Source organism: Stenella coeruleoalba (assembly GCF_951394435.1).
Source record: "Stenella coeruleoalba genome assembly, chromosome: 5".
Taxonomy (NCBI): domain Eukaryota; kingdom Metazoa; phylum Chordata; class Mammalia; order Artiodactyla; family Delphinidae; genus Stenella; species Stenella coeruleoalba.
In genome coordinates, this window is record NC_137150.1 from 24920979 (window position 1) to 24930462 (window position 9484).

Here is a 9484-nt window from a genome sequence, read left to right on the forward strand (position 1 = left end):
GGGATACGGGTTTGTGCCCTGGTCTGGGAAGATCCCACATGCCGTGGAGCAACTAGGTCCATGAGCCACAACTACTGAGCCTGCGCGTCTGAAGCCTGTGCCCCGCAACGGGAGAGGCCGCAGCAGTGAGAGCCCCGCGCACCACGATGAAGAGTGGCCCCTGCTCGCCACAACTGGAGAAAGCTCTCGCACATAAACAAAGACCCAACACAGCCAAAAATAAATATAAAATTAATTAATTAATTAAAAACAAAAGAATATAGGAATAGCAGACATAGGAAGCAGCCTATATTACTATATTCTCTCTGCTACTTATTACCCAATCTCTCATTAATCCAGTCCCCATTATAGTTAATAATTCTTTATATTAAACTTTCCCTGCTCAAAAAAAAAAAAACTAAAATATAGACCTAACTCAAAAGAAAAAAAAATTCTCCAGCCCCACCCCAGACCTAAAGAATGAGAAACTTGGAGTTGGGACCCACCAACCTGTTTGTTAACAAGCTCTCCAACTCATTCTTAGGCCCGATCACCTGCTAGAACACATTAAAGTACCCGTATTTTCCTGAACAGGTCAGCTCCATCCTGTTTCCGTGCTTTTGCTCATGCTGTCCCTTCCCCAAGGAATGTTATTTCCTCTAGGTATTCTCTGTAGATTGAACTTGTGCTTTTCTTTCAAGGCTCAGCTCAGAAGTCTTGACATCTTCCTCAACCCACTGAACAGAATGAACTGCTCTCCATTCGGGCTCCCCCAAAGCCTCATTCTGCCCTTCCTCCTGGTACTCACCTGTGTCCCAGGCTGTCTCTGTGTCTGCCTCCCCCAACTGACTGAGAACCTGTGAGTACATGGACCGTGCCTCACTTATAGTGCTGTCGCAGCCCAGCTCCCTTTCGGCAATCCAATCCCTTTGATTTTGCAGAGGAAGAGGGAAAAGTATTCTTCTGCAACAAGCCCCTGATTGACCACGAGAAGGATGCTGAGAGGCATCCAACTCCTCTCTCTCCACAATGGAGATGAATAAATACCCTGTCAAGTGAGATCTGAAGTTTAGGGGGCAGTTGTTGAAGGTACCTTTGGGACCAGAGACATCACTTAAAGAGCTCCATAGCCGAGGCTTAGCCATAAACACATTTAAGATTTTATAAAAGCCAGATGTCAATTTCATAGAGAAATTATTCCCTCTGGTCAGTAAAAGAAGGAAATATGGATTGACTGAAAGAGCACTGTATTTGGGGTAGACTGATGCTCCATGAGGACAGGGACCCTATACCTGTCTTGGCCATCACTATAGTCCCAATGCTGAGCCCTAACAGTCTGTCAAATGTTGAAATGAAAAGACACAGATGTGAATTCCATCTCTGCCATTTCCAAGCCAGGTAACCTCAGGCAGGCAAGTCATTCATTCTCAAAGTCTTGGCCACTTATCAATGAAAGGCAGCGAAGCTGGAAAATTATTATATCAATAAATACCTTACCTTCTCACCTTATAGGTTACTAATTGCTTTCACATTTACTAACTTGTTTAATCATCAAATCTCCAGCTGAAGAGAAGGCCTCTCTTCTCATGGGGTCAGAAACAGAATCACAGACTTTGACTTCTTATCCACGGCCCTGATCATAGGCCAACTGATTTCAGATATCTAAACTTTAATTACCCTACGGGGCTCATTTTGATTGAGCAATAAACATTCAGAGATTCTCAGATTACCTTTTTGCCACGGATGCTGATCTTGGGTTTAACTTGGGCTGTTTGAGGATAGGAAGAGGGATCAGGCCAATTGCTGCTAGTGCTGTTTTCCCAAAATTAATTCACTTGGCATGAGAACTTCTGCTGAAAAACATCATTCGGTTTTTGTGAGCTGTGTTTCATGCCTGGCACCTCATTGACCTAATAACACCTCAACTCTGAAATAACTGGGCCACTCTTGGCAATACCCCTTGGACCAAAAGAGTGTCCCAATGACCCTCTGAGGGGAGAGGAAGGAAAACGGAGACTTGACCAGGACAAAACGCTGAGAGAGCTTTCAAGTGAAAGAATTACGGAGTCTTTGAGAACTTTTGATTTGTTCCTAATGGTTATAAATACTAACTTGCTATTGAGCTGAAGGTTCAATTATGTACTAATTTGATATTATCATTCCACCAAATTATTGATGAACAGCATTAAAACCCTAAGCAGAGACATTTATCAAACCTCAGAATTCTAGTTTGCATTGATTTTTACCTATAAACAGTACACAGTATATATCATCAAGGACAAAAAAAAGAAAAAAAACCCAATATAGCCATAAAAGGTGGCGTTTAAGATGACAAAGTGAAATGAGACAAAAAGTCTACTTGTGCCTTTGATCATTCACTGTAAACGAGTCAGTTCTGAACCCGTTTTTCTTTCATTTTAACAATTTAATCTAGATTCTGAGCAACAGCTATGGGAACAAAGTGTGAGTGCAGCCAGTACTTTCTGTCTAAGGCATTCAAATTTCCTTGATCAACATCAGTTTTAGGTCAAAGACTGTCATGCATCACTTTGGGTTTTACAATTGTGATCCAGAGAGATAGGTTTACTCTTTTATTCATGGAATGCAGAGGCCCCATGTGGGAATTCATTGTAGGGGGCAATCCTTCTACATACATGATTTACATGGATTTACATGAAATCCTTCTACATACATTTACCATTACCAATGTTTTAAACTCAAATTCAATCCAAATTCTATTTTGACAGTACTGCTAAAATCTCTTGTTTTTTGGTTCTCTAACAAATTGAAGGGGCTTTCATCATTTTTCTTTTAAATGTTATTTCCTGGGACTGGATCTTTGAACAATTTATTGAGTTTCTCAATAATGAAGTAATTCTGGTTTCCTCTAATACTGAGTTTCTCCTGTCAACCATTCCCCAAAACCTTTTGCTTCCACCTTTCTAAGATATCCATTCACCTTACTATCAGAAAAAGAGTTTCTCGTGTTTTCTTTGTGGTTGGCTTGTGTTTTCTGAAGAAGGCATGTCTCTGTGCAGTGAGTTGTAACCCAAATATTCTTGTAGTTTTATAGCTCTGAATTGCTCAAAAAGAAAAATCTAGTTTCTTATAAAGTTTAAAGTTTCCTTCACAACTGGACTTTATGAACAAATAACACATAACTCTCAGAAGAGAAAATACTTTCTGATGAAACAAGTGTTTTTAAATATGAGAAAAACTCTCCTAATCAGTCCTCTCTCGCCCTTTCTGTGCCCACAGTATTACTAAAAAGCAACTCATTTTCACAGAAGCCACGCTACATGTTTCTCACCAAAAAAAGTAAGTAGGCACTTTCAGACATGGTAGTACTGAAAAGAAATAAGACGATCAAAGTTAACACAGCCTCACATCTCATGTGATTTTATATGTCAGCAACAGTTCCAGCAATCAAAACTGTATAACCATTTTATAACCAATAAACCGGCAGGCATCACAAAGGCCTCTTTCTCCCTGATTTTCATCAAAAGGTTGATTTGGATTTTTGGATGTTGAAACACGTAATGGGTAAGGGCCTGAAGCAGGCGGCGGCCTTTCCTTTCGCGTCCAGAGACAGGCCCTGAGAATGCACAGAACCAGCACAGAGGCAGAAGCAGGAAACGGACAGAGGGGCTCAGGCAGCACAGGGAGGAGAGGAACATCCTCAGCTGGATTCTATTCTGAGACTCCCATGAGAGAGTAATGTGGCACACCAAGCAGGGAGTACGGGACATTTTCTCACAGCCAAGTCAGCTGGTCAAGGCTGATGCCTGCCAGCCCTGACCCTAAATCACTTGTCTCTGACCCCGGGGCCTTCCCTGAGGTATCGACACCCACCTCCAACTGCAACGTGTCCACACTGACGTCAGAACTCCCTGAACTGAAGGATCCCAGCGGAAGTGTCCAGGTTTGGATTCAGCCTGGGGGTTCTGACCACAGTTCAAAGATCTGAGATCAGGGTTAGGGTCAGGACCCACAGATCTTCCAGGAGCTCCCAACGATGGATCCTGCCACCCCAGGTGAAAAAATCCTTATGAACTGTTCACCCTAGAGTCCTTAGGCTTATACACAAGGTGAGTGTCTCACCCCCCAACTCCAGAGGCATCTCCTGGATCCCTACCAACTCACCTCCATCACCCCAAAAGAGCTTTACGGTGCACCCAGAGAAAGAGCTGCTGTCTCTGCCTCCAGGAAGGCTTCAAGGGTGAAAAGGAGATAAAGACTGAGTGGAATAATTTTAAAAACAAAACCCAGAAAGATTCATCACGGTTGTTTTGTTTCTCTTATGAAAGTCTGGCTCAAAGAATGTTGGGATTGTCACCAGATAAAATCTGTAGCCATTCTAAGCATCTGTTAGGGTTACCACATTTATCCATTTTGCATTTTGTTAAGCTATTTGATTAAGTTACTTTAGCTCTCAGTGCCTGAAGTCAGGTGGGTCTGGGATCCAAGGTCAGTTCAGCCACTTGTCCATGATGTGACCTCAGAAATGTGATTTTTACCTAAGTCTCAGTTATCCAGGCTGTAAAATGGGAATAACATTTGCACCAACTTCATCGGATGGTCTGTAGAGATTCAACGACATATTGCTTGTAAAGTGTTTAGTACAGTGTCCGATCCGTGGAAAACATTTTAAAATACTAGCTACTAATATTACTATTATTATTTGGAGAAAGTTACATAGTACAGTCATTTTACACAGGGTTATGATACATTACTCTGGAATTTAATACCTGGGTGTTAACTGTATGTGACATTAACTTCAACATACTGCTTGATCTTGCATTTCACTGTCCAATCAACCTGGACTAACGTCAAGATGAAAAAAAAAAGTAATTCCTCTATACTTAGCCAACCCTTCCCTGCCCCCCCCAGTAATCGTCTCTCAAACTCCATATCTCCTCCCAAGTGTTCTCTCTTCTTGACTCATAAGAAGAGGCATCACTGCCAGTTGAAGATGGTGATCAACTACAGTGTGATTGTCAACAGAAAGGATGTGTGCCCTCCAACAGCTCCCTCAATGCTGTGTGCAGCTCAGTGAAAAGGTTGTGTTTTGATTTGCAAAACGGCTATTTGCAACATCTGTTCCAAGTAAACAAATATACCGAACTACTTCTTGCTCCAGGATTTGGGGTTTGGAAGCCCTGCCTTCTGTCTTGTTTTTCCAGGTGGAGAGTCTGATCACAATTCTCTCTCTCTCAAGCTTACCTCACGTTCCTGGGTCATAAACACCACGGCCATCACTCACTACCTCCCCGTAGTGTAAAACATCTCTCCCAAATACACTCTCAGTCCACGGACTTGGGGGCCCACCCGTTTGTATCTTCTGTCACTGACAAGCTAAGCCACGATGCCCTTTCCAGACTCCTCCTCGACTCCAGATCCCCAGGTCTGCAGCCTTGCCCCTCATTCAACCTTGAACTGGCCAGTCATCCTTTGTGTGTCATCTCTTCCAATGACACAGACATCCTCCCATTGGCCACCAAGTTCCCCTCTTTAGATTAGGTCTCTGAGGGCTTTTGATCCACAGAACATCTCCAACTCAAATTAATCTTGGGGTCATCAACCTTGAAAAGTTAAGGACTAGTAGCAATGAAACTAGGGCAGAGGCTCTGGCTAAACCACTAACTAGCTTAGCTAAGCACATCTCAGCTCCACCTCTACATCATGAGGGATGGTCTGGATAAAGTGCTACCTTATAGCTCTAAGATCCTAAACTCCCACCCTCCCCATGTCAAAGTACACTTATTTATTTATTAATGCAATAATTATTGAGTATCTAATACTGCAAAGCTACGTGCCTGGCACTGTGAGGGATTAAAGGTCATCTCCCAAAGAACTTATCATCTAGAATGGCAAATGAGACAACCACATCAACAACTGTAAGAAACAGAAAGAGAGAATGTCACCGTTGGAGGTTATTTATAAAATAAAAAGAACATTACCAACACCCCAAACCTGAAGCTAAAGCAACTTTCAGAGTATCTTTTCTTCTCTGCATCTAGTTTCTGGCAACGCGGCATGCGGGATCTTAGTTCCTCGACCAGGGATTGAACCAGTGCCCCCTGCAGTGGAAGCTCAAAGTCTTAACCACTGGATTGCCAGGGAAGTCCCAGCATCTAGTCTCTTACAAATGCTTTCCCCTTTACAACACTTCTCACATCTGTGCCCTCCACTCTGCATTTAGAATCACATGCTTAAGTCCAGGCCTTAGGCAACTCTCCCCTGTTATGATTTGACTCCTGTCCCCAGAACTGCCCTAAATGATCCATCATGACCTCTCACGAAGATATGAGAATCATCCCATCAGGCTGGTTTGACTTGGCCACTGTCTTGCTATAGCTCTAAGGTAGCCTCCCTCATTTCACAGAACATCCACATCAAATCCCTTTACCAAACCGTCCCTACTTCACTTCCTCCCTCCCACAAACAGTACCAAGAACATTACTGGTGCTTAGTTCTGGGTGGGTTGTCTAAGTCATAGGCTTGAAGCTCCAAGAGCTTACACACAGTGGTCAGGAAGTTGGGTTATGTACTAAAATTCAACAATCCTGGATACTGAAGACGAGGGATACTAGCACAGGCAACAGTAATAAACGTTAGAGGGTTCAGAAGGGGGAGAGCTACTTTCTGGCTGCAGTAATCAAGGAAGCCTTCTAGGAAGAGGCACACGTGAGCTACACCTTGCAGCATACGCAGGACTTCAACATGGAGGGAGGCAAACAAGCATTCTGAGGCAAGGAAGGAGGGCGTCTTCAAGACCAGCCAATTGTTAGGTGGGGCTTGAATGAGAGGGTACTCTTTGAAAGGAGTTTACAAGGTACTAGCAAGCTTAGTAGCAGGAATAGCTAATCTTCTGCTAAGCCAGATTACAAAGTATAAGGAGGTAGAAGAGAAAAAGAAAGTGTAATAATCTAACCAAACTCTGAGGAGAGTATTGGCCGGGGATGGTAAAAAGAGCCCTGCAAATCAGAAAACCTGGGGCCTGGGCCCAGCTTTGCCAAGGAGGGGCTCCAGCAGCCACAGCAAGTCATTTAACCTCCTTGGTTTCAGTTTTCTCATTTGTAAACTGAAGCAGCTGAACTGGCTGACCTCGAAGGTCTCCACAGGCCAAAACTAAACCAACTGTATATTATTTCTGCCATTAAAACATTCATCATGGGCGGGGGCAGGAGGGGGGTGAAGGAAAAGGCAGATATCTGTATTCCCTTTCCATATAGGTTTCTCCTCCTGAACTAGAAATTTTTTTTTCCTAAACTTATTAATTCTATGTACACGCCTCCCACATCATAAAGTTAACAAAGAATGTTCAGTGTGGGGTCCCCAAATTTTGTTTATGCCTTACAGGTTATCCAAGAAATTTGTGCAGCATAACCTTAACCTCGTACACGCGTTTCCAATACCACAGCCGCAGGGTAAAATATCTCTGTGAACTATTAAATATGACAGGCTAAATAAAGGGGAGAAAAGTGAGAATTCTGTTACTCATCTAAAAGACCGCTTCCCGACATGGATGGATCTAGAGATTGTCATTTTGAGTGAAGTCAGACAGAGAAAGACAAATATATGATATCACTTAAATGCGGAATCTAAAAAAATTGGTACAAATGAACTTATTTACAAAACAGAAATAGAGTCACAGATGTAGAAAACAAACTTATGGTTCCTAAGTGGTAAGGGGGGAAGAGATAAATTGGGAGATTGGGACTGACATATACACACTACTGTATATAAAATAGATAACTAATAAGAACCTACTGTATAGCACCGGGAACTCTACTCAGTACTCTTTAATGACCTATGTGGTAAAAGAATCTAAAAAAGAATGGATATATGTACATGTGGAGCTGATTCACTTTGCTGTCCAGCAGAAACTAGCACAACACTGTAAATCAACTATACTCCAATAAAAATTAATTTTAAAAAATAAAATAAAAGACCGCTTCCTTTTAAGACCAAACGATACCTGAAATAACAGTAATGTAGAAAAGTAAGGGGGGGGGGATCTTCAACTTTACGAAGTCTCTACTTAAAAATGCAGCTGAAATGCAGAAAGTTTTGGGCACTGAAACGCGCTGAAAGTTAGCTTTTTTTTTTTTTTTAAATGCCGCATCCAGGGGCCCCCTGCTCCAGGAAAGGCACCAAAACCAGAAACCACGGATGCTGATTTCACTCTAGTCCTACTGATCCTATGCACCAAAAGACCAAAAGCAAATAAACCAGTCACAGAAGTCCAGCGAAACAGGCTGGATCAGAAAGCCTCACCAGCGGCCACTCAAAGTTTAAAAGAGAGGAAAATAGAAAAGTTAACGCAATGCCTAACTTCATGCAGAGAGTCATAATGCAGTTCTCAGGCTTACTGGGTAAATAGCATAAATACACGAGTTAACACCTGCCCGCACTACACGCTGCCCAGACTGAGCAGGAGCGCGCCCTGAGGTCGGCGGGCGCCGCACTGCACAGCGGGCTCCGGGAGCCACCTCTCCAGCGAGGGAAACCCGGAGAGACTCTCCTGGAGCCGCCGCGGAGCGCCTGCGAGGAAGTAAAGCTTTCTTTTCTGCCTGTCGGTTCAGGCTTCCTCTCGGACCCCACCGCCGCGCCGCGTTACCTGCCCTCCAGTCCGCAGCTTCCGCTCCCGACCCAGGCACCCGCAGGTTAGTTCTGCGGCTACCTGGCCGCGCCCGCCCAGCTGCTGCGCTCGCGTCACTACGCATGCCCGGCCGGCACCCGGGTCAGCAAACTTGAAATCCACTTGCCGGGTTTTGGTTGCGGCTCCCAGCGGAAAGGACCCGAGGCCAAGAGCTGAAGTGGAGCTGCAGGTGCTGGGAGAGGAGAGGCGGGGAGTGGTGGAGGGGCGCTGCGGCAACCTTATCCTTACTGCCCAAAGCTACCCAGGACGCACCTTCCTCCAAGCCTAAAGATGACCATCTGCACAATTGGAATGATCTTAGCACAGTACTTCTCAAACTTGAGTGTGGATCTGAAGCACATGGAGGGCTTGTTGAAACACAGTTCCCACACTCAAGAGCTCAGATTCAAGTAGATCTAGGATGAGGCCCGACCATTTGCATGCCTAACATTTTCACAGGGGAAACAGGTACTACTAACTCGGATACCACACGTTGCGAACCTCCGGTCAAAAGAAAAGATATACATATTTGGTATTAAAAGAGGAAAGTTTTCTCTCCCCTTCTCCCTCTTTTTGGGATTTCACATAACACTTCCTCTTCATTTAACAGCCACACCTGCTTAAAAAAGAAATAACTACAGCTCACACGCAAAGGTGGGATATTTCCTCTAGCATGTGAATCAAGTAAGTGGAATGCAACGAGTTCTCACGTATTTTGCCTGTAGCATAGCCTATGGTTGTGGTGTCTCCAGCTGTGTCCAGGCAACAGGAGGGGGCCCTAATTTGTTGCCCCTTTAACTCAAAGTCCTGTGTGACCGTTTAGCGCCTAGCACAATACTGGGTACAAAATAGGTACCCAAG

The 9484-nt window shown here is 44.0% G+C and overlaps 1 protein-coding gene across 1 annotated transcript in view; it reads right to left on the bottom strand.

Moving 5' to 3' along the window:
• The window catches only part of PLS1 (plastin 1), a 103837-nt gene extending 95082 nt beyond the window's left edge, over positions 1–8755 (bottom strand). Inside the window, exon 1 of the mRNA XM_079922829.1 lies at positions 8603–8755. The gene's annotated coding sequence lies outside the window, so the exon portion shown is untranslated. The remainder of the gene's footprint in view (positions 1–8602) is intronic.
• Positions 8756–9484: the final 729 nt, after the last annotated feature.